Below are 25,273 nucleotides of genomic sequence, written 5' to 3'. Positions count from 1 at the left end.
GGAATGACTCTGTGGTAGATAGCATCCAGAGGTTTAAGGGTGGTGGCGGCAGCATGAGCATACATACAGTATATATCTCCATGATCCAGTGTGGACAATATGGTAGATTGTATAATGTGTTTCTGCTTTGAAAAGAGAAACAATCTCTATTTCTGGTATAAGAATCTACTTTGATTTTTGGGTTTTTTAGCAAGATGTTTGACATGAGTTTTGTGAGACAATCTGTCATCCTTAAGCAGCTGTTGTTGCTGCCTGATTGCTACTGCTGAAGGACATTACTATCTTCCAAGAATGTGTGTTGACCAGTGATTCTAGGATTTTGGACAGACAGAACAGCTTTGATAGGGGCCGATAGTTGTTTGGGTCACAAGTGTCACCATTATATTATTACTTAAATAAAAAAAAAAAACAGTGAGAGGACAGACAACCACATATTTGTTAATTTGATGTTGGGGTACTGACATCAAAGATTTACGTTTAGCATTGATATTTTACATACTTACGACTTTTTGTGTGATCACACTACATATGACATTCCCCTGTCTACATTTAACCAGCGACCCACTGCCAGAAGAATCACAAACCACTCAGAAATACATAGTGCAGAAGAAGCAGCCTTTAGCCTCTGTTCCATAAGACTCTGTTTTAAGTTTTGTGAGCATTAATATGTCAAAGAGTAATGTAACTTAAATGCAGAAAATATAATTGAAAATGTAATTGATGTGCCTTATCTTTAGCAGCATGTGCTGTAGTAGGGAATATGAACCTCATGTCTTAGATTTTCAGGAAGCATTGGTTTGCTGCTGTAGAAGCATTGGTATACAGTGCAGGATACCTACATTTTATGCGTACATGATTTTTTTTTTTAAACAAACAAGAATCTTAAATACTGTATAAGCTCCAACGAAGTTTTGACTGACTGAAGACAGTAAATGATGACACTTTTTTTCTTTTTGAGAGTACTGTTCCCTTCGGCTCTGAAGTGTTGTACACCATGTGTGTTTACCTTTGATAAAGTCGGCTGTCAGGGAGTGGTGTGGGCATGTTCAGGGATTATTTGTAATAAAAGCGTGGGAGCCAGTGCTCCAGACAAAGTCATGCTAGGCTCACATGTGACCTCCACAGTCAGGCTTTAGATGCCATTGAGCCAGAACAGCCTTTATACTCACAGAGAGAGTGTTTACTGTAGATACAGTGATATGCCAAGCAATTACTGTTGCAAATATAATTACATACACACACATGCATGAACACGCACACTGACAACAAATTCCACAGGGATGTGAGTAGTGGCATCCACAGTTCAAAATTCACTTTTTCCTCAGTGTCCCGCAACTGTCCTGAATTCTACTTTCAAATATCTCAGACTTAACAACCACTGTTCCAAATTGATGTTCTTATTTTTCATTCTACACAATAAATATAGTTTCATATGTTTGTTTCAGTAATTTGCATCACTTCATTGACTCACTCTGGTCCGCCATGGAGGAACGTAACCATTTAAATTGCCAATATGTGGTCAGTTTATCTAAATAATGCCCATTTGGGAATTTGCTCTGACATTTTCAGAGATGTGAGGAGCCGCTGGCCGGGTGAGACCGGCCCATCATCTCAGGAGTCGGGATGCTAGCAGCTGAGATGATCGGCCGGTCAACATCCATCATCAACCCGGGGAGAACATGATATGATGAACTGATCTGTGCATCTCTTTAGTGATTTACCACTGGCTCTAATGTCTTTGCATTTTTATTAGAGATGCACCAACCCATCGGCCACTGATCAGCTGGGTGACCAGCCCCAATCACTCTAATATATCTGATTTTTTGCTGGTCAACTTTACATACATGTGCTGCACACAGCCACACGATGGTTCATGTCACACACACAGTGGCACAGATAGAGACTCAAAGTTATGCAAAGTAACATTACAGCACTTCTGCTGCTGTTTTTTATTTGTTTAAACATGAATTTACCCGTTTTATTTATCGGTATCATGATGCACATTGTCATCATGACCACAGACAGGCAGGGCTCAGACAGTGGCCTGAACATGGGCTACACCCGGACCAGACTCGGTCTGCTCTAGATGGGACAGATGATGAGTTGGTCCAGCCCAAAATAGCATATATATATAACACAGTGTTTACATGCTGGAACGTGTTCAGCTGTTTACACACAGTTTACCTGAAACCAGGTGATTTTACCTTTTAAGGAAAAGTCTGACATTAATGTTTTATTGAAAATCAACTAAGCTGTGGCTCTGCTGTTAATACTGCTGCTGTTTTTGTTCATATTATATTTAATTTACCTTCTTTCTAATCATCTGACTCACTGACATGAATCCTGCTGTGTGTTTCAATCTGTAGGGAAAATATAAAATAGTCAACTTGAATTAATACAGCTGATAAATATTATTAACCTAATATGTTGACCAAATAAGGAAAAAACTGTACACCCCTCGAGTGCCTACAAATTACTAATAAAATGACATGAGAGTTGATATTTACTATATGAGTAAAGTGCTTTTTATCACAGTAAAAAAGATCATATTTAGGAAATTACAAAACATTATAGGTGAGAAATAGGGTGGGAAAGTACTTCGTGTTACCCACCAGGGTTCATCTGCACCACTGACAAATATGTTATCAGTATTTTACTTTTAGTCGACTTTAATAAACTTACTGTGTTCATGTTTTATGTTTTATATGAACAATGTCTTATTATGAACATACAATTTAATTTTCAATTAAAGAAAAATTACAAAAATGTTTGTGTGTGCTGTCAATTATAGTTCTTAGAAAGAAGGAAAATTAGAATCAGTCAAAATCAGAACCAGCAGGTCAGAAATTAGCCAAGAAAATTGCAATCGGTGCATCTCTAATTTTGATATATGATGTAATTCCTCTTGGAGGATAAATGTTGGTCTCACAGATGAAATCTAACAATTGTAGCTGCCATATTAGTTTGTATGAATGTAAAGCTTCATGTTTTTACTGTACAGAACAACAGCACTGCCTCTGGGGTTCTATATGTACAGATATCACCACATTTACATACATATAAATGTATTCAAATGAACAGGTCAGTCTATATTCAATTTTGTTTTATTCTATTAAATTACATAACAGTTTGGATTTCTATTATAGCTACATTACAGAGTGAATAACATCATTTACTGCATCTCTCTGTCAATTAGTGTTAGTAGAGCTTTGAGTTGAGATTATTTGTCACAGTACAGTCAGTTAGATGTGTTGAAGCTGAGCTGCTGCTATCAGCAAGTACACTGCTGTTCCAATCACAGAATGATTGTACTGCGTCCTCCCATCCTCAGAAGTTTGTACTCCTGAGTTGAACTTACCAATTCTTAACTTCCAGTTATGCAAGTCCGAACTTTGCATACTTGGTATTGAGAAAGGCCCCTAGGATTGATTTAGTGTGTGTAAGGGCTCATGTGACGTAGTGTAGAGCTTGTGCCAGTGCCACCTCACGTTTTTTACAAATTTGAACACCTGACAATTAAAATGATGCATATGCATAATTATTTCATTTGTAATGATAAGTTTCTCTACTGTCCCAGAATTGTCCAAGCAGCAACCTCTGGGGCTGAAAAGTGAAGCCAACGTGGAAGTGCCAAAAACTACAGCTGCTCCAATGGCTGTAAATGACTATTTTCTGTGGTGTGATGATGATGTTGACTGTAACCATGGATGTGTAATAACAGCTGGATAGGGCGCCACAGCTCAGCCTTGCAGCCAATTTTTCCCAGTGGCCACTCGTGCTATTGCAGTGAAAAATCCCCCTGCAGCCCAAAAAGGATTTTCCCCATAGACCACCATTGTAAAAGAGACGCCTGTAAAACTGTTGACAGGACACCTGGAACTGTAAACGTCAATTATGACTCTTTCTATTATGAACTTTTGATCCATGGAGGGTTTATGTTTGTAAAACTTTCCTCGAGCCGAGAAAAGCGACATGGATGCAACGTCATCACAATGTAAAGTCTATGGGCTGAGTGGGAGCTCGCGGGCGGGGCCAGCGGGGGAAACACTACTGCGCATATTCAGTGGGCCGCACAACGCGGAAGCAAACCCGGAAGCTAGAAACTTTTTTTGGCGTATGTGCCAGGCGAGCAATTCCTATAGGACTGAATGGGCACCACTTTTAGTCTGGTATCAAGCTCTGATAATACATTCATGACTGTAACGCGAGTCAGTCAGTATAACACTAGCTGTTAGCAGCCACATTTTAGCACACACCTGCTGTGGGTTCAGATGTTGACAATCACAGAAAGAAGATGAGCCAGAAGCACAGCGAGAGATGTCACAACAGTAAGTGTTGAAATCTGTTCCCCTTCAAATAGTGCTCCCTCACATTACAATAGTGTGGTCCCACACACAGTGGTACCCTCACTGCAAGGTAAAATAAGTTGTTTAGACTACCTGTTGGAGATGTGAGCCTGTCGTCTGCAGCTCCTCATCAAACATCTCACTATAGCTGTTTCTGCGTGTACTCTTCCTCTCCACAGTGTTTAGAACTGACCCACAGAACAAATAGCTCTAAATATCTCACAATCTTGTTTTATCGACCTGTTTTTATTGGAAAATAGTGCCGCTAACAAAGCTCTGCTAACTCCGCAATAAACACATTTCATTTCCTGTGAGTTATTCACAATAAAAGCCTTCTGTTAGTCTTTTAATATGAAGCAGCAACAGCAGGAGCCCGCTCAACCCGAGTTACATGGTTCAAGAACAGGCATTCGGGGTGCAGAGTGGGAATGAAAGAGGTGCCATTTTCCCCTATTACAAGTCAGTGTACCATCAAAATGATTTAGAAACTGTTATTTTAAGGTGAAATAGTTGCTTAAAGTTGCTTTAATTTCAAGCGCTGGTGGCATCTCTGTAGGATATGACTCATCACATCTCTGAAATGGTGTTCAAGCAAGCCCTGAGGGGCCACGTAATTCTCACTGTGATTAAAGATAACTGCTGACAGTGCCATTGGCCAGAGTGGCACTGAGCTGCCAACTCTTCTCCTTAACAAAGAAGTCTCAGAGGGAAAACTTTCATAATGCGTTCAACAGTATTACATGGTTAGGCATTATAAAAAAAGATCTTTTATTTACTTACTTGCGCAATTTGCTAACGTCATGGAGCAGTAGCTTAAGTTGTGGCCTCTGACAAACAAACTCCCTTTTCTCAGCAAAATGAATGAAATATGAGCAGAAAGCTGGGCTAAACTTTTTAGCATCTAATAATTATCATTCCACTTCTTTTGCTCTGTAGATTTTTACATGATGTGTTCTTCAATGGACTGCAAATGTCTCTCTCTCTCTCTCTCTGCCTGTCTGCCTGACACATTACATGTCCCCTGCCCCTCGCTTAAAGAAAACACATTCTCTGCAGTAGCTGTGGCTGGTGTTCCAGATGAGAAGGGTCTTCGGTGCCTTTTGGTAAAATATTAATGTTCAGTGCAATGTGTGCTTCTGCTCAATGTGTTCATATTCAATTTCAACAGAAAAAGATTACGATAGAACACAAATGAACTTGTTCAACTTGTACTCCATGTGCCTGTAGTTTGTCTGATAACTATAGACAAAGCAACATTTTTTTACTGACAGAAATATTGGCAGATTTAAGGGGGCATATTGATTTTGTTCACATTGCAATTATCAATTTACCTCTTTGGTCCAGAATGGTTCTGTTTTTGAACAGCCATTTACAATTCTATGGATGGATTCAGTGTGGCGTTTGCATGCTCTCTCTATTTTGCAGGGCTTATCTCAACTGCAGCCCTGCATGACCGTCAACGGGATGAGGGAGTATACAGAATGGATGGGTGGATGTTATGGGTGGTGGTGTCAAAATTTTGCATTTCTTGGGTAATTAACACACAAAAAAAAATCAGGTTTTCCTGTAAGTGACAATGTAACAGTTGAAGTATTTGCTTTCCTTATTATTCATTTATGTGTTAAAATGAACTTGAATTATCAAGATATAAAAAATTCCTCTGGCTTATTTTCCTCACTGTTAATGCCGCAGCACTGAGTTCTCTTAAATGAGGTAAATGGTGGAAAAGGTACTAACAATGAACTTAATCTGGGTGGGAAAATGTAGTAATAGTTTAATTCTATTCAAGCAAAAGAACAACACTGGACATCAAGAAGAAGTATAACTAATATATAAATAAGTATATAATACATTTATCAAGATGTTCATGAATAATTGATTCATCTTAATCTTAAAGTTAATAAGTTTATCAATTAATATTATTATTATTAACCGACAATGGGTATTGCCACACTTATTGTAGCATTTCCTATTAATACAAAATGGTAAAATGCATCTATTTATTATATTAGTATGTAGTATTGAAATGGAACACAGCTTGTGTTGAAATACAAGCTTGACATATGATGCATTGGATTTTACAAGCCTAGTTAATACACACGTACTAATCTCAGTTGTAGCAGCCTGATTTTGAATTACCACTTTCCTCATGGAAAATAATGAATGAATGAATTAATTAATTAGGGTCAGCCTTCACATCAGTCTCTCTACTCAATCTCAGCCAGCTTTTCACACTTATCTTTCTATATAAAGCAAGGAATCTCTGTGTCTATATGTATGCATCCCAGTTTGTCCTTCGCATATCTCAAGAACTGTTCATCTGATCTACTTCATACCTGGCAGGTGGATTGCTGAGGAAATGAGGAAGTGCAATTTTGATGCGTGAAGTTGTTTGGATGAGCGGTTCTCGAGAAATATATAAAAATAGATCATAAATAACGTCGATTTGCTTCCTCTTCTGCCCGTGGAGTCAACAAATGGAAATACAGACAGCACCATTCTGCCATTGCAACCATCCATTGTATTAATGATTTGAAAACATTTAAGCGACTTAAGCTCTAGGCATGTGTGTTGAAGACTTAGTGCAGAATGTCTCAAGAATGTTCAGAAAAATATAAAATACTTTATAAACAACATCTAGAACACTGATTTGCTTCTTCTTCTGCCCATGGAGTTAACAAGCGTAAATATGGACAGCACCACTCTACCATTACAACCCACACTGTGGTTGGACGAAGGATTACATCCACAGTGTTAATGACTTGAAAAAGTTGAAGAGACTTAAGCTCTACTATTGATCTGTGTGCTGTGAACAAAACTTGGCATGTATGTTCAAGACATAGTGCAGGATGTCTCAGACACGTTTTGAATGGGCACTAAAGTTCATCCCATCAACTTCCGTTCAACTCAAAATTGTTGTCTCCAGATATTGTGTGTGTTAGGCATTTAAGGAGCACTGGTAAATTGTACCATCTACCAATAGCCTGCATGTGAGGCTTTCGGGGAACATGAGTAAATTATAGCATCTACTGAAAGCCTACATGTGAGGCATTTAGGGAACATGGGTAAATTATAGCATCTACTGAAAGCCTACATGTGAGGCATTTAGGGAACATGGGTAAATTATAGTGTCTACTGATAGCCTGTGTGTGAGGCGTTTAGGGAACGTTGGTAAATTGTAGTGTCTACCAATAGCGTGCATCTCAGGCGTTTAGGGAACATTGGTACATTGTAATGTCTACCGATAGTCTGCATGAGAGACCATAGAGAGATGGGCACAACTCTCTACGTATTGAGAAATCAGCCCGTTCCGATCAGGCATGTTTTGAACGGGCACTGCACTTGTCTCTCCACATGAAGCAAGGAATCTCTTTCTCTGTCTGTCTGTCTGTCTGTCTGTCTGTCTGTCTGCATGTTTGCATATCTAAAAAAAACATTCATCCGATCTACTTCATCAGATCAAATCAACTTTATTTATATAGCACTTTACACACAACACAGTTGTTCCAAAATGCTTCCCAGCACACAGAGAGGAAGACAAAACAAAACAAAACAGCAGAGGAAAAAAAGAGAAAGAAGAGACAGACTTAAGGGAAAATATCTGAGCTGGAACTGCTACAGTCACAGTTAAAGGCTAACGAATAGAAGTATGTTTTAAGATGACGCTTAAAAATCTCAATAGTGGGGGAGAATCGGATGGTGGGAGGAAGACAATGCCATAATTTTGGGGCAGCGACAGAGAAAGCCCTGTCCCCATAACACTTTGTCCTGGATCTGGGGACAGACAGCGAAGTCTTTGGTCAGATCTCAGTTCTCTGACAGTGTGATATGGGGATAGGAGTTCTGTCATGTAAGAGGGGGAAATCCATTGAATACCTTGTAAACAAAAAACAGAAATTTAAAATAAATTCTGTAGCTAATAGGCAGCCAGTGTAGAGAGACGAGAATCTTTTTTGACCTTGTCAAAACTCTTGCTGCTGCATTTTGAAGTAGTTGGAGTTGTGATAAACAAGACTGTATGATACCAAAATATAACGAGTTGCAATAATCAAGGCATGAAGATATGAAGGCATGGATGATTTTCTCAAGGTCAGAGGTACAGAGAAATGATCCAAGTTTGGAGATGACACGGAGCTGCATGAAACTTAATTTTACAATCTGATTTATTTGTTTGTCAAACTTCAATCCTGAATCAAAAAATGACTTGCATGTGATTTAACAGATGGAGCAAATGGGCCAAGATGATGAGAAATAATGCTGGTCAAATGCTGAGGTCCAAATAAAATAACTTCATTTTTTTATTCTGTTTGCAGCCATCTAGGATTTGATGTCTTGGAAGACAGTTATTGAGGTCATTTAGTTTGTTGTAGTTATTGAGCCCTAGGGGGAGGTAGATCTGTGTGTCATCTGCATAGCAGTGAAAAAAAATGTTATGCTTTTGAATAATGTGACCTATTGAGGGCATTTTTGTGAATTAAGGCAACCTCATCACTTCATGTATGTGAATTGGATTGATGAAAATGAGAGTAGGCTGAAGAATTGGCTTGGATGAGAGAGGACGGGTCATCAGGGGTAAGCCATGACTCTGTGATGAAAAAACTGTTTAAATTTTGGGATATAATGAAATCTTGACAGATAAATGATTTGTTAGACAGTGATCTCACATTCAGCAGACCAAATTTGGAGGGAGGGGACGGCAAGGATGGAATTATAGTGCATGTAATGGTACTAAGATAATAATAATAATTTACTGAATGGATTTGAATTGTTTTATTGATTGGGACAGTGTGCAGTTATAAACATTAAAGATGCACTGCACCAGGGTTAGCTTGAACCCAATTTGCATCTGTAGTCCGCCACAATCAAAACATACAACAGCACAACAACAAACAGTACAAAGCAAAAAAAAAACACACAGAACACCCCATACAAAATACAAAGTTACACACAACAGCACATCACATACACCCACAATGTCAATTAGAAATTAATAATGTAAACTTGTCAAATTAAAAGCAAGGCAACCTGCGCTTATGAGAAGACTATAGATGGAGTTTAGACTCAGTGGTAACACAGCTGATTGGTCTTTAGTGGATTTTTTAATTTGGCCTTGAATGTATTGATTGAACTACAGTTCTTCATATCATCAGGTAGGGCATTCCACTGAGTTGTGGCTTTCACACAGAAAGCTGACTGCTCAAATGCAGTGCGATGAAATGGTATGGTACAATCTTGTATAGAGGATATTCTGGAGGATCTAATAGAACTTACTGAGCGAGTTAACACAAAGTCACATAGTGGAGGAGGGGCCAAACCATTTAAAATTTTACAAATTAGGCACAAATTTGAGAATAATCTAGTAAATCCAGCTCAGTAAATTGTATTTCTCCAGTACCCTACAGTGATGGAAATGATTGGCTTTTTGTCCAGAGTTTTTAGAGTTTGTTTGTATAAGGACTCAAGAAGGTTTATGGTTGTTTCTCCAGCCTGCCCTCAACATGTGATGCAATAAGACATATGGGAAAGAATCATAGCATGCATAAATATCTTGGCTGTGTCTAAAGAGAGACAGTTTCTAATATGTGTATGTGTCTAATAAGTGTTTGTGCAGGATGTCTCAGACACGTTTTGAACTGGCATTGCAGTTCATCTAACTAAAAAGCAAGGAATCTGTCTGCCTGCCCACCTGGCTGTCTGTCCGTCCTTCACGTATCTGGAGAACCGTCATCTGATCAACTTTGCACTCAGCGGGTGTATTGCTGGGGACTCAAGGAAGTGAAGTGTCGAATTTGGTGCAATTTGGACATGTGATACGTTTAATATTAATAAACAAGTGAACAGGGAGCTGCTCAGCTCTGTGTCTGAGTGCAGCAGGGGCTGTTTGATATAAACACTGTCACATCACAGCGGGGTGGGGCTTCTGGGCTCTGACTTGCTGGGGGGGGGACAAAGGCACGCGCCCTGTTCAGTTAAACTGCCCGAGAGAGAAGAACGAGCTTACACAAGAGAAAAAAAAACAGAAGCAGAGGTAGTAAAACTAGCCAATACGAACGCAGACATGTTTGATTGGTGGTAGAATCAACCAATGGAAGGCCGTAAACTGCTTCGACAGTTCAACTTTTGTTTAGTCTCACTATTTACCTTGTGTATTAGGGGTGTCACAATTCTCCAAATCCATGATTCGATTTGACTTTCAATTTTAAAAAACGCTTTCAAATTCTTCTTTAAAATAGATGGGCTACATGGTATCGAGTGTGATATAACTGCCATATTTTGTTTTGGAATGTACCACACTAAGGCCATTTAAATAACTCATTTAAAATATAATAACTTATTTCACCAGTTAACCAGTAAGTAACCAGTAAGAGCCAGTAAATGGCAGAAGGGTACTTTACAACAGCTTGAGTTTCCTCATCTGCAAAAACCCACCAGGATTAATCCCAGTGGCTGTTTGCAGATGAGGAAATTAAGTTTTTACATTATTTCATCTGTTTTGTTTCTTTGCTTGGTTTGTGCTGCCTGCTTTATGTTTGCTTTTGATTCTGTGGCTGCCTGTTTGTTTATTTTAGTAGATCACATGACTTGTATCTGTTTATAATGTGTAATGAGGTGAGATTACTCCAGTTAGCCTCTAGGGGTTTTCTAAATCTCACCTGCACAATTTGTTTCTTCTCTTTTTTGTTGTGTTATTTTATGCTGTTTTGTTTTTACTGTGCAAACAAATAGAAAAAAAAACAAACAAGTTTAAGTTTAAGTCTTGTTACACTTTTTAGACGGCCCCTGCACACTCATCTCACAGCCGGCTGCACATGTTATTTGTCCAACTTGGAGGATGGCTTGTTTTTGGTGAAAATGAGATTGTAGCTTGTTGCCTTCCTAAGAGATGTTGTTTGTACTTTAACAAGGTTTTGCTTATGAATAGGTCGACCTGTAGTCAAGGTTTACTGAGCGTTTACTGAATCAGTGTTTCTCCTATAATTATAACAATGAGAACCCCCGCCAGGCCAAAAAATATTTTTTAATGCCAAAAATAACACCAAATATCCATTCATTTGGAAATCGGCAGCGTTTGGGAGCCTCAATGCAGCGCTGTTCCAGTATGTGAGTCTACCTCTGTGTCATTTCCTGGGAAACTCTTGGCAGCGTAACTCTGTTAAGGAATAGGGCAGTGCTTAGTATGTTTGCGTAGCGAGTGGGAATGAGCAAGGTCTGCCAGGTCAGTCTGGCAGTAAATGTACAGTACAGACAACAGTGTACCAGTTAATAAATGCTAAAAAGTCACGTCTGTTGCCCCAAGTGCTGGAAAAGTGAAGAGGATTAGCTCCAAAGTTAGCAACAATGGAAACAGAGAAATAGACTAATTGACTGATCGATTAGTTGAAGATTATGTACGATTTCAGTCGACCAAGATTTTCTTTGGTTGACTACAGCCCTACTTATGAGTAACTGATCTGTGAAGTTCGAATCTGTCAATATATTTCCAACTTTACTGAAGTGTGCGCATAGCCCACAAACTTTAGTTTGTCAATGACATGCTTGTTGTGTAACTTACACAACTCACAGAGAAAGCAAAATGTTGCCACCCTGGTGACTTCAAGGACGCAAGAGGATTTTCTAGTTCTGTAGTTTCTCCATCGTCTCCGACTCCAGCAGTGGCTGTGGTGTCTCGAGAAGTAATGCAGCTGCAGGCTACTGGGAAGCTACACAGTGTCATCTTTTAAATGTTTTTTTTTTCCTCCGGACATGCACCAGACATGCACAAGTAGGAAGAGGTGAAGAGGAAAAAAAAAACTGGGAGAATTACCAATCATGTTTTTGATTTTGAAGGTTGAAATCGAATGCTCATTTCGATTATCCATTTAGAATCAAAAAACTTGACGCCCCTTTTGTCACTTTTTGACATTTAAAGTGTGTTTGATGTTGCTGGCCAGCTTTGCACTGGCCACCACTCGCTTGCCTCAAATGGCCCCTTCAGGGATGAATACAGTATTGTGAATAGAAGTGGATTATGTTCATTAAGTTTCTAGTTAAATGGGAAGACAAAACAGGTTTAGTTAGGTCCAAAAATGGCATTCATTCAGACTAAAATGAGGGAGCCCATTCTAACCAGCAAACATGAATATGTTAATGTTGTTTCTATTCTGATTTGAAGAGCAGGTTTAGTAAGTGGTTGAGTCATGGCTCTTTCTGCTCAGAAAAACTTCAAACATTGACCTATAACAGATTATTCATGCTTTCATCTCCTCATGACTACTGCAGTTCTCTCTATTCCTGCTGCAGCCACAAGCCAATGTCTAAGCTCCATGTAACCTTCCTTACAAAACACTGTCAGGCTCTTTACAGGAACATGTATGATCACATTACTCCTATTTTATCTTTTTTACACTGGCTGCCAGTAAGGTTACTATAAATAATTCTTACCTATCACTTGTAAAATGCAGTATTGCCTGGCTCCTAACTGTATCTCATATCGCCTTATGAGCTAAGGCACAGTTGTACACCCCGGGTGACAACCTCCTGACTAAAGAACCTAGACCAGGTCAAAGCCCAGTCTATGTCTGGACAGTGTATGAAGTGCTACAGGGCTTTTAATTGGTACATCGCCGGGTTACCATCAGACATGGACATTGCCAGCATTTTTAAGATGTTTGTTTTTATGTAAGTTTATTTATTTGTATAGCACTTTTCATACAGTAGTTGTAACCCAAGGTGCTTCATACATAAAGGTTCTATATGTAGAATTGTGAAGCAATTTACATGTATTAATGGGGTTTTTTTTATTGCCAATGAGCAAATAGGTAGTAATGTAACTTAAAAGATGAGACCTTCCCTGACTGGGTTGTCTGTAACACCCTGTGGACCTGGGCTGGATTTTCTGTGAAGATCAGAAAGCTACTAACTAGAAGTTACAGAAGCTAGTGAATTGATGTCAGGACTTCAGCTCTGCTGTTTCCAAACTCTCTGCACTATGGTCAGCAGCCCCACCTTTACAACCTCACTCGCTGCTGGCCTTGTCTATGCCACACACACCCAAAACAGATCATATATACCCAATATCAATGAAAAGGATGCACTTGCAAGTACATGCAGGCGGACACACTTAAGAGAATGTGATGTAAACAAAATGCTGTTGTGTGTCACAGCTTTAACCCCCGACACACAGTAGATCAACAAGAAGTTACAAGGAAATACAGAGAGCACAAAAGACATAGTAGCAGAGTGAGAGTCAGAGTATGACTCAACACTAAAACATCCAACACTGGTTAGCCCCCGCATACCACTGCTTATTGCTGTGTGTGACACTGAGACACAACTACAGGGAAGAAAAAGACGAGAGAATAGAGGGTGTGTGTACTATCATGCAGTGTGTATTTTTGCCTTTTAAAGAGCTTGAGATAACACAGTGCTATAAATAAAGGGTGCTTGACAGCCAACATATTCTCAGTGCTTTATCCCCCCTTCGAGAAAAAGGAAAAACATCTTCTCAGTCTAAATGTCTGGCTGTCCCTGTGTTATTACATTCTGTACAGGAAATGTCTTCTATCCTCACCACACCACTCTTTTCTCTCTCTCTCTCAATGTAAGTCTGCCCATTTTTCACATTCCCAGATTTCCACCGTTGACCTTTAAAGGTAGAGTAAGTGATTCTGGAGAAAGTGTTCAATTCACTTTTTTGTCAGATTCAGCAAATAACTCCTGATGGTCCACTAGCTGTCCAGTCTGTGTGTGCACTGAAAAAAAAATCCAGTGTTCGTGCACAGACCTGGCTCTGTAAATGGGAATCAAACAAAGTGGCTCAGACCGAGTCACATGACACTATTCCAGCCAGTCAGCGACAGGGGGGCATTCGTGCTCATGCACAGGACAGAGGGAAGTCATCAGAGCAGCTGTCTGTGTGAGGACATCTCACAGTGTGTCTCAAATCACATACTTCAGTTAGTACACTTACATGTAGTACACTGTGTACACTATGTACTTACTTGCATCATGCTCAAATTTCGACAGGGTAGTGTCTCATATCAAAAATGGCCAAAAACTTACCTCAAATTATGGCCGCAAATTAGCATTAGCTAGCATTAGCATTTGTGTTATCATTCGCGCAACCTACTCATAACAGACTATTACATCAACCCAATAAACATACTGATGGCTTATATCCGACAACAGTATAGTGGTGCTTAGTGCTGAAAGTCACATGTATAACTTACATTTCTATAATGCAGCGATGTTCACCATAGTTACAACATCCTCAGCTGCCATTTTCAGTTTGAAAAGAAGTCCCTCCCCCTTCCCCTACGTAGTCAAGATGGCGACCACTGAGGGTGAGAAGTGTCCATAGGTCCATTCTCAACTTTTTGACCGTTTTGAGTACACCATCCAGGTTCTCATAGTGCACTGCATTTTTCCATACTGCTCAGCAGGAATGCACTTATGCACTTAAAATATTAAGTGTAAGTACGGAAGTAGGCAATTTAAGACAAAGCATCAGTCTCCTGTCTCCAACATTGGTTGAATGTTGGGGGAGAGAGGCCATGGCCGATTCACATAGAAATAGTTTTTTCATGGAACAGATATTTGGGGGGACTCAAAACAATTCCACCATAATGTAGGGTGTTATTGTACTCACACAATGTGTGAGTGAAAATCATTAGTAGCCCATTGACATTAATGATTGTGTGAAATTCAAGCAGCAGCACTCATAATTCTGCAGCAGTGGTGTGCCGCTGCAGAATGAATATGGGGGAAACAATGAAATACGTTTTTTTATGCTCCGAGTCTGTTTCTGTCACATTTAGTGAAGTGTAATCTGAGCAGGAAGCTGTTTAAATCACACTACTATCCTGCTGTATGTGTGTTTTCAACTTAACTGTATCAATGAAGAAATAAATACAAACACTGTCGAATTCTTCCCCTGGAGCTGACATGCAAACTTTTTTCAGTTCAGTAAATTTCTGCTGTCGGTCAGCCTGGTGAAGGCAATTTGGCCGGCCGCTTTCCTCTCAGCTGACTTTCTTCAACTCAAAGCTCCCTCTTTTATCGTGTGTTAGCCACTGGTGCATAGTGTAAATAATAGAATATGAAGCCGTCATGCCAACACTTAGTAGCATGAACCATGCTTTCATTCTAGGCAGATCTAACTTCTTGGAAACTGGAGATGAGACAGTTTGCCCCATGTTTTAACTTAATATCCACCTTGTTTGCGACTACTGTTTAAGTTTTCACCCCCTGTTTTAACTGTACATCAGGGTCCTGTGTGATATAAGTAAAAGGTCTACCTGCCAACTCTCTTAACTGATTTCTGCTATTTGGTCCTCCTACCTAAAACTAATGCAGTCTCATACACCAGCCCTGCAATCAACCTGCCCTTCATTACACACTTATTTGTATTATTACATTTGCACACTACATGTAACGTTTATACTGTGAAAAATTTGCACTTTCCCGGTCAGTATCTTGTACAATATTTTAAAACTCAGAGGCTCTTTTCACTTAGAATGTATTTTATAATGTTAACCATATTTAATTTTTGTTTAATTGTAATTTTTATTTATATCTTTACACTTGTCCTTTGTGGTAGTTGTATTTCTTTCTTACTTTATATAGGTACTTGTGTTTTCTCTTACCTTTGATTTTTTTATTGTTATGCGCCACGACACCGAGGCAAACTCCTTGTATGTGCAAACCTACTTACAAAGAAACCTGTTTCTGATTTCTGATTATTGTCATTTTGGGGGCGGTAGTTTGTGCTACTGTTAAATTGTATTGTGACAATTGGGTTGATAAAATATTAGAAACACCTCGCACCACATCTCACTTATTCTGAGATGTGGAACAGTAATTCTTGAGCATGCGTTCCACCTGGAACATTATGGCAGCGCACCACTTAGCTATAGCATGCTAATGGGTGTATGCTAGCCGGCTTAGCCAAGGTAGCCTGTGTCGCTGCTGTCAGAATGACGAACAAGAGACCCATAACACTGACTAAGTGCAACACTATTATTAAAACATGCTCCAGTTTCTCTGTAGTGAAACGATACCGCGTCTCCTCATCCCCTTCCCTTCTCTGTGGTGGTCAGCTTTTCACTCCGCCTTTGAGTCAAGCTGATCAGAACAATGGCCCTGTTTAACACCTGGTATTAACATGCGTCTCCACATGCTTCTTGAGTGACCACTTGTGATCGGATCTCACTTCCCCGCTCTATATGCAAATTAACACGGATATCATTTACGTTCGCAAAGATCAAATTTATTGTTGTTTTTAACCAGCGGGAGGACCGGGGAGACGCTCTATCCAAAGCTGTGTTCAACTTGTTGGATAACAGGAGAAACAAATATACAATGCATTGTGTGCACCCTCACGAAAATCAAATGCCTGTCTCATTGATTTACTCTAGCGCCGCATTGGGAAAAAAAATATATAACAAATATAGAGTTATATGGTAAATGGACTGTACTTGTATAGCGCCTTTCTAGTCTTCCAACCACTCAAAGCGCTTTTACACTACTAGTCACATTCACCCATTCACACACATTCATACACTGAATGGGTACAGGGGCTACCATGCAAGGTCCCAACCTGCCCATCAGAGGAAACTAACCATTCACACACTTACACACTGATGACACAGCCATCAGGAGCAATTTGGGGTTCAGTATCTTGCCCAAGGACACTTCGACATGCAGACTGGAGGAGCCGGGAATTGAACCGCCGATCTTCCGATTAGTGAACGACCCACTCTACTTCCTGACCCACAGCCGCCTCCTGCAGCGATCTCTCCCCACAGCTGCGTCTCTCCATTGAGAGACGCTGTACGCATTTACGCACAAGACACAGCAGCATAACTTCACTGACTACTTAAATCTCCGACACACCGACAGGATCGGTCAGGATCTAATGTTATAATTAATGTTCTGTGTTCTTCTACACATCCAATAGGTCAGCTGTTACACAAACAGTCCGGGTTCAAACAGTGAAATTGTTTGTAGTAAAGCAGCCATCCTCCTGAGAAATCCTGAGCTCCGTTATGTCGATCAGCACAGCAAAACTAAAACCTGTACTCATTATCTTGACAGAACAGAGGAAACTATCCAGCAACGTTAGACAAGCGAAAAACAAGTTATTTTCTGTTTGTTTTTTTATTTCTATTCTGACTGTCAATTTGATGAGGGAAACGGGTTAGGGGAACGGAAAAACAGAAAAAAATGGGAGGTGGATAATTACGTTCTTTTAATTCACATGACAGATGGAAAACAAAATAATGTATTTCTTTATCCTGTTAACAAACAAGTTGAACACAGGAGGCAGCAATTCAATTCCCATGCCAAGTCTGCCGGAAAATATGAGTATTTGGTCAGTTGAGTAGGTGGTCCTTTCATTTGGCCCAGGACGCTTTGCGTTTACACTGCTAAATGAATGTGGCCATATACGGCCCTCCAAATGTGGTCTGAGTGACCAGATCTCAGTGCGCCTTGGGTACGTTCACACCTATGCTTAGAGATGTCCACTTGTGATTGGATCACCAAAGACACATGTTAATGCCAGGTTTAAACAGGGCCAGTTCGAAGAGAGAAGAATGTAGCCTAGGTGAAAAGTATGAAAGTAGAAGTTATGGTTTGGTTCCTCTGACTGATATTTTTTTTTATTTATCCTTGAAATTGAAATCTCTTTTCCGAGGGAGACCTGGCCCAAACAGCGAACCAGTTACAGTTTAAATAGACATAAAACACAACAGATAGGGAATACAAACATCAAACACACAAGGAACAGACTAAATCCAGCTCAAATGAGGCAGTTACATGGACTTTTAATATGGCTTTAAGTTTTTCAATATATTATATATATTATTATATGTGACATCATTAGATTATTAATACTGAAGCATCAATGTCTAAGCAACATATTACTGCTGCTGGAGATGGAGCTAGTTTACACTACTTTACATACAGTTAGACCATAAATCAGCATAAAACAGCTGTCAGCAGGTGTCCTGACAGGAAACAGAAAGGTTGTTTTCCTTTTCCACTGCAGCACAACTAAACTGTTTCAGTAATAGTTTTGCACCATTGTTGGATGTTTACATTTTTGAAAATAGAACAAAATGTTATTTTCTTTCTTTTTTTTCCTGCTGTACCGAAATCGTACCGAACCGTGATCCCGAAACCGAGGTACATACGAACCGTGAATTTTTTGTACCATTACAATGACACATAGGGTGTACAGCCATTTATGATAGCTAGTGACGCTAAAATCACAGCTGTAGTCAACCACACACATTCTTTACATCCCTGTGGGAAAGTCCAATTGGTGTCCTATCCTCTACAACTGGTAGAACATCAATACATCAGCCTACAATAAGGTCATTACAACCGGGTAACGTTAACTTCTTTAGGACACATCATGTAAGCCGCATCAAACTACGTAGGTTGGTTTTAAATGCCGAGTTACAGCACGTAGTTGCGAAAAAGTAGTACAAACCACAAAACACACCAAGTTACAGGAAAGAGTCAAAACAGGCTGCATTTCAGCCCTTTTACCATAGCAGAAGCTCACTATAACAATACAGAGTTTAAATCAGACAGGGAAAGGGGGTTACGACTTTTCTCGTTTTTTGGCCAGGCTATCTTCTTACCTTGTTGCAGTGTTGACTTCAGACAGTGAGATCACTCCCCTGCACTGCCTTCTTCTCTGTTTCACGCCAACTACGCATGAATATCTTACGGAAAACCTTTAAAACATCTCTCCCGCTTCTCAAAGTCATAAGCACAGACGAAACTCTTGAGCAGTAGCATTTTCTTTCACGAAAAAATCCTTTTTCAAGTTGGACCTTGTTTGGGAAGACATTGGGTCCATGCTGAGTTAGTCCCCGACGTCAAGCGCAACAAAACTGAAACACGATATTTCCGGTGATCATATTTTTCAAAACAAATCCCTGTGTCGTGACAAACCTGTTGCGCATACCGTAAACTAAAAATACATTCTGTGAATTTGCTTTCCCTCGGGAACATTACATAGCACATTATTGTGGGAGCCGCAATAATTTACGTTTTAACGCCGTTACAATTCCTCGACTTTATTTTGAAGGTGAAATGACCTTACTTTTTCTAGTATCCGGTCTTTCTCACTTCGGACTGTGGATTACTTTCCTTGCTGTGAGATGTCTGCACAGTATTTCATTGTAGTTTAAATAAAGTTAGGACAATTCCACATTAGATACGTTTAGATTCGGTTAAGTATATTACGTCTGTTTATTTCAAATTGGTAAGTTTAAGGCAAAGTAAAATCGTTTAATAAATACAAAAAGAACGGTGAGAAAATTAAGACAATCTACAACATTTCTGCAGAGAGATGTGTGTGCACTCTGTGCACATAATCTCATAAATTAAATAATTTGTGTCATTATGGCCTGCACACTATAAATGTGCTCTCTCCAACTATACTGTAGCAAAGGATGACCTCTCCTGGTAAAAGTGTGCATCTCAAAAGAGTCGTCAGACCTCATGCAAGAATCAATTATGGGATTTTTCTCATACTGTAAGGCACTACTGCCCAGAATATTATACAAACAATATTAATGGAGACTGAGAAAACAATGTCACAGTTTTTAATGGGATCCATGTAACAAAACTAATGTATTGTAAGTAAGTAAGTAAGTATATTTAGTATAATACCTTTCACAGACCAAAGTCACAAAATGTGTCACAAGAGTAAAATTATTAAAAAATAAGACCATAAAAGGCAGTAAAGAAAGAAAGCCAACAATAAAATATAAGCAATAGAAACAGATTCATACACATTCACACACTGAATGGGACTGGACTGGAGGAGCTGGGAATTGAACTGCAGATCTTCCCATTAGTGGACAACCTGCTCTACCTCCTGAGCCACAGCCACCCCGAGACAAAGTACAAGACAAAGAACACTGGGAGAAACAAAAAGGTAACTTAACTATCCAGACAGGGCGTGACAGAGAGAAAAAATATTTTATAAATGGTACTGAGATTTGGTAATGTTTTATTTCAACCAACCCTTTTTTATATTTTGATCTCCCTCTTGCCTCTCAAAAAATAGAGGAGAAGCAAGTTCCTCTGCCTCTATGGACCAGCCTCCACTGGGTAAGAGTCAAAGTAGTTCCTTGTCTTGGACAAACTCAGTTCATGTCACACTTTTCAGCAACATGTGAACACCTTTTTCTCTAAGGATTAATATCCTTTAAACAATATAATTTTGCCAAGGTTCTTTCTTAAGCTACCACTTTGTAATTGCAGAGTGTGAAGTTCGGCAATGTGGTATTGCCTCAACTTGTGGAAGTTGCTAACAACTAATGACAGGATGCAAAAGTGATGATTGTCAATGCCATCCCGAGTTCCAATAATATGTTTGTGAAGATTGAACACATCCTCTGAACCTATGTCAGACCGGACCGTGTGGTCGACAAGAGAAATACTGCATTGATGAGCTGCTGATGAAATGTTTGTTGTTAGTCGAATGAAGCACTCTGCTAAGCGGATCACCTTGACAGTACCTACGGATGGAATCATCCGGCCTCCATTGTTTTTCAAGGTCAACAGGTGGTAACTTTCAGAAAATGATGCAAGTGCAGCATCAGACACCAAACTGTTTCGGCACACATTGCATAAAAGCTGCTTCATCTCCTGTCGAACAATAAATCGACAGGGGGGTGATTGGCAGCCACACATTTCTCTGTTCTCTATTTCTCTGTTTAGCATCGTCAGGTTAGGCTAACCCATTGTCGCTAACTCCGAAGCTAACCCCCAAGTTGCATCATTTATTGACACACTGTAGTCTGTAGAGAGCACCAGCAAGATAAAGAGAGCAGTGTGGTCGAGCGAGCAAGAGAGTGAATGAAGTGAGGGAGCGCTGGTAGCAAGAATGCTGGTGAATCAGATCAAAATTCTCTGATTGTTTCACAGCGGTTACGTTCCGGAGGACAAATAGGAGAATCCATAAAATATGACTTTTTAAAATTAATGAATTTGTTAAGAAAGTATAGTTCACAATACTCAATCCATCTTGGACTCAAGCACATGGAGAGAGTGGAGTAGAGCAAAAAAAAGATTTTTGTCATGCCAAGTGAATTCATCATGTTACTAAAGTTATCAGTCTTGTATCTTAATTAAAATAGATAAGTTTTGGACATTATTACGTGTTAATTGAAGTCAGTGTAAGCTACAAAACAAGGTCATAAACTTAGCATAATTGTGGATCTGAGCCACTCTGTGAAACAGTTTTGTCAAAATGGAGGTTGTGGGGTAAAACGTGCCAGTGATTTTGGGGGAAGTTGAGTCAATGGCTCAATTTACTCCCAAAAATTATTTTCTGATATTCTAGAGACTAGAGACACTGCTGTTACAAGTGCTACAATGTTGATGAATAAATACCTAATTGTTGACTAATGTTAAGTTTAAGCCACAAACAAACATGCTGTACATATAGACAGGCGACATATTAAAGGAAAAGCCAACATAAAGTGTCTTAGTAAGCTGTTAGGCCACCAGAGCAGCATCAATACACCTTGGCATTGATTCTGCAGTCTCTGAACTCTTCTGGAGAGATGAACACCATTCTTCAACAAGATATTCCCTCATTTGGTGTTTTGATGATGGTGGTGGAGAGCGCTGTCTAACACATCAGTCCAAGATCTCCCATAAGTGTTCAGCTGGGTTGAGATCTGGTGACTGTGAAGGTCATACTATATGATGCACATCATTTAATACTCATCAAACCATTCAGTGACCCCTTGTGCCCTGTGAATTGGGGCATTGTCATCTCTCGAAGAGACCACTCCCATCAGGATAGAAATGTTTCATCATAGGATAAAGGTGATCACTCACAACTACTTTGTATTGATCAGCAGTGACGCTTCCCTCTAAGGGGACAAGTGGACCCAAACCATTGCCAGCAAAATGCCCCCCACAGCATAACAGAGCCACCAGATCCCCTCACTGTAGGGGTCAAGCACTCAGACCTGGACCAGTTTTTCCTTTGTCACCTGTCTGTATACACAAAAGCACATTTACACACACATTATTTCTGTAAGTAACACACAAAGATCACAGTTTAATCTTTACTGAAAATGTTTCGGTAACATGTTGAACAACAAGACACAAACATATGGTTTTACTTAAAAGTACAAGTTTTTGCCTTTGTTAAATTGATGGCATTAACAAAGTTTAAAATTATTTGTAATTTTATAATTAAGTTGTTTGATTTTGTGTAATTTGTATGTCAGTATTTAATGGTAGCGCTATTTACCCCATCCCCATGCTCATTTTACCCCTACCTTGGGGCAAATTGTGCCGTAGGACTAACTTTTTTTGATGGCTCATTGTTCTAAAACCATAATAATTAGATAACTTGTTTTAATTTCCATGGATACACAACAACCTGAGGCATACATAGTAACTATTATTTGAAACAAACACACTTTCATTTTGCAGTAAAATCATCAAATGTAAAAAGTGGCTCATGTTACCCCGTTCTCCCCTAATCATTTAAGTATAATGGGCCAATCAATGCATTTATTAACTGTTGCTTTGTGAACTGTTGTTCTGTCATCAGTTTTTAAAAGGAGAATCTTTACCATTTATTTCAGATTCCTGTGGTTTAATAGGGGCTTTTACCTTACTGAGGGAGAATATTATAAAAAAACCTCTGAGTTATATGGTGGTGTTCCATCATTCATTGCCAACAGAGTCAAATACTCAAAGTATGTTGCAAAAGTAATGTGGATAAGAACTGCTGTTACACTTACCAACGTTGATGAGTTCAGTGCTTCAGGAGATTCAGATACAGGTACAGGATAATTCCTAACCACTTGTCCTAGTTGACCCGGCTTTTTTGGGCACCTTCAAATTAAGTAAGAAATCAATATTAGAAAAATCTAAAAGGGACATTTACTTTCAATATCAGGTTAACTTATGTTAGCAAGAGATCAGCATTCCAATCAGTTTCCACTATACATTAACACTGTTTACCACAAAGTAGACCATAATCTTATGACTTGAAAATACTCTAACCTTGTTCAGATGGTCTGGAAAGGATGCAAAAACTGAAGGGATCACACATTCCTTCACACACACAGTTTGCCCAGTTCTGTCAAAATCATCTGCCTTGAAATCCTTCAGTCTGACAGCTATGGCCCAAGCTTTCCTTAGTGCAGGATCTTTGGGGAACTTTTGACAAAAACAAGGTCATCTCAAAATGACTTCTGGCATATAGCTGCATGGTGCATCCACTGCAAAACTAGCAGCATAAATACTAGATCTAGCTAATTTAGGGTAGCGAACGTTAGTGTGTATGATCTCATGAGCAAAAACACATTCCAGCTGATCATTTGCTATGAAGTAAATTATACAAAGAATGAGATCATTGTTAAGTAAATATCACATTAAACCCCTGGTCATGACCAGCGGGTCATGTAATGCTTTAATGATTATTCAGTAACATGTTTTCATTAGGTCATCATAAGTAGTCTTAAGCGATATTTCATGTTCACTAACTTACATAACAGTAAAATATAATAAAATTGCCACTTGTGAAAAGTAATCCTGCAATGCCTATTTTGAATGTTTCGTCTGTTTGTACAGCCAAATGCAGCACATGACTACCGCATTATCCCAAGCGGTCTATGACACCCCCCCTCCGCCTTCCCGTTGTCTGACGGGGGTTTGAGAGCGCTTGTCACAGCTGTCACCCCCGCTTTCCATCGTTAAATAACTAACTTGGCAGAAAAAATAGCACTTTAATGAGCATCAGCGTAGCAAAACTACCTCAAATGACAGAAATTTCTGTGAGATCAATTTATTTGAGGTGTACTTTGATTCTTTAGTTTGGCCCATGTCCCGTCCGCTGACATGGAGGGGGCGGGACTTATGACCTATACTGCAGCCAGGGCTCACAAGTAGCGCCAGCCACCAGCCAAATGCTGGTAAAGTATGCAAGTGGCTGGTAGACTTGCTTCACTCACACTTCACTCACTTCAATAGCTGGTAGAATTTTACCATTCACTAGGGTTCACCTTTGGAGAGCTGTCATGAAGTCCATATTTATATAGTCAGTGGTGTCACTGCGCGCAATGCCACACCCATTTATGACGTGTGACCTTTTTTTTCCTCATTAGAAGCCTTTTCAGCAATGGTTTGGGTTGTTATGTGTATTCCTTGAAAATATATTCACTGCAAAGCTAAACTGTCCCATCTGCCAGTTGTCCCAATTTAATAATACTCACCCAACTACATTTGTTGAAGTAGCTGAAATAAAATCACTGAACGCTGTTGAGCTAAGATACAAATAGATGTCTTAAAATGTACAGTTTTAACCTCAACGCCACCTCAAGTGCAAATCACAAACTCGTTATTACCGGCTGTGAGCTTACAATCATGTCTCTATGTCTTATATGTTTAAATATAATGTATAGCGTAATGTATAATAATAATAATAATAATAATAATAATAATAATAAATAACAAGCAAGCAGGCAAAAAAGATATTTTATGAAAGGAGAACGATAAATACAATAAACAATAAAAAACTGATAAAAAGAGGTAAGAGGATAAAAGGCGATAAAATCATGAGATAAAAGAAAGATAAAAGATAAAAGATAGATAAAACAGGTAGTAAATAAGCTGATAACAGTAAAAGGCAAATAAAAAGCTGAGTTAATCAAAAGCAAGACCATAAAAATAAGTTCTGAGCTGATTCTTGAAAATATCAACTGAGGATGCTTGTATTAGGATGTCTAATATGTGGTGGGAGTTTGTTCCGGATCTTTGGTGCATAGCTGCATAAAGCTGCCTCACCATACATTTTGCATTTTATTTGTGACACATTTAACAAACCAGCGTTAAGCGACTTAAGTGAACGGTTTGGAACATATTCTGACAAGCAGTCTGGGAGGTATGAAGGT

At 39.3% G+C, this 25,273-nt stretch overlaps 1 protein-coding gene across 3 annotated transcripts in view; it reads right to left on the bottom strand.

Annotated features, from left to right (window-relative positions):
• The window catches only part of LOC121896710 (A-kinase anchor protein 13-like), a 171,086-nt gene extending 151,877 nt beyond the window's left edge, over positions 1-19,209 (bottom strand). For all 3 annotated transcript variants that reach the window (XM_042410646.1, XM_042410648.1, XM_042410647.1), the window contains exon 1: positions 18,977-19,209. The gene's annotated coding sequence lies outside the window, so the exon portion shown is untranslated. The remainder of the gene's footprint in view (positions 1-18,976) is intronic.
• Positions 19,210-25,273: the final 6,064 nt, after the last annotated feature.

The sequence above is a fragment of the Thunnus maccoyii genome, chromosome 5 (genome assembly GCF_910596095.1).
Source record: "Thunnus maccoyii chromosome 5, fThuMac1.1, whole genome shotgun sequence".
NCBI classification, from domain to species: domain Eukaryota; kingdom Metazoa; phylum Chordata; class Actinopteri; order Scombriformes; family Scombridae; genus Thunnus; species Thunnus maccoyii.
The sequence above is the reverse complement of the archived record's forward strand: the minus strand, read 5'-3'. Positions and strand labels throughout refer to the sequence as shown.